The sequence below is a fragment of the Etheostoma spectabile genome, chromosome 5 (assembly GCF_008692095.1).
Source record: "Etheostoma spectabile isolate EspeVRDwgs_2016 chromosome 5, UIUC_Espe_1.0, whole genome shotgun sequence".
In the NCBI taxonomy this organism is placed as follows: Eukaryota; Metazoa; Chordata; class Actinopteri; order Perciformes; family Percidae; genus Etheostoma; species Etheostoma spectabile.
Genome location: NC_045737.1, coordinates 23,375,222 through 23,376,466, shown reverse-complemented (window position 1 = coordinate 23,376,466; position 1,245 = coordinate 23,375,222). Strand labels below are relative to the sequence as shown.

The window sequence follows — 1,245 nt, the reverse complement described above, 5'->3', positions numbered from 1 at the left end:
ACACACACACACACACACACACACACTCCACCAGAAGTAGTAGGAGATTCTGCATTGTAGGAGCTGGAGCTCTGTGAGTAGCAGTAGGAAGATTAAGGGAGTTGTGAAAAAGCAGTTAATAAATAATAGAGCTGACCTAGATTTCAAAAGACTGAGGATGAAACTGTGTGAACTGCACATCAAACAGACTTGCTTGCAGTGTAGAGCTGTTGATGGGGAGGTGTTCCTGACATTACACAGAGTGCTTCAAACTGCCCAGGGAGGCAAACAGCCGTGGAATGGTAAATGGATACACCAAGGCAATAACAGAGGGTAGAGGGAAAAAAAACATTGACTTTATAAGCTAGCAGGGAAATATTCAGGAATGCCAGTAATTCCCATCAGAGCACAGAGGGCTGTAAACTCATTATATAAGTCATGTCAGATGCGTTTACTGCACGGAGCAAGTTCACCAAATATTAGTGGGGATGGAGGGAAAGATGCAAGTGAAAATAAGGCAAAGGGCAAATGTTGAGAAGCACAGATAAGGGAAAGGGAGGAGTAAGAGACAAAAGACCAACAAGAAAAGAGGCAGTAGGCCAGTAGTGTCAGACAAAGTTGAAGCTTGTATCATGACTCACACGGACTGAGTCAGAGAAGGGCTAAAGCAACATTTTGTTACTGTACACCATTGTGCAGTTTTCTTGATTTTTGTGGTAAATAAAAGGAAAAAAGATACCGCAGTTGACTTTGCTAGTTTAGGACTGACGCATTTGTCAATTTCCCTTCCAGCGCCCACATTGTTTAAATAGCAAATGCCCCTTCGCCCACCTGTGTGCCCATGGGCGTGCTGGTCTCACAGGGAAGTGTGTCGAGGTGCATTCTTCGCATATTGAACCAGACTGTACATCCAGAAAGTGATAGCAAGGATTCTGTAGTTTGTTTTTTTGTTTTTTTAAACCTGTTGTTCTGAGCATAGAGCTACAATGACATGTCGTATGCCACCAAAACTACTCTCAAAGACAGTGTGTTGCAGCACTTTCCTAAGGCTTGAGCCACATTCTTGAAGATGAGGTCTTAATCTTACTTGTTGCAAATTCAAATAAACTATTCTATAAAATTATTACATACTTAGTTTTATTGTGCAAAGAAACCAGTCATTATTTAAATGACACTTTTCAAAAGTCACCTGGGATCTTTTCTTCTTTTTATATATATATATATATATATATATATATATTATTATTATTATTATTATTATTATTA

At 39.4% G+C, this 1,245-nt stretch overlaps 1 protein-coding gene across 8 annotated transcripts in view; it reads left to right on the top strand.

The window, feature by feature from the left end:
* The window catches only part of ncor2 (nuclear receptor corepressor 2), a 118,846-nt gene that overhangs the window by 30,477 nt on the left and 87,124 nt on the right, over nt 1–1,245 (top strand). The gene's annotated exons all lie outside the window — the stretch shown is intronic.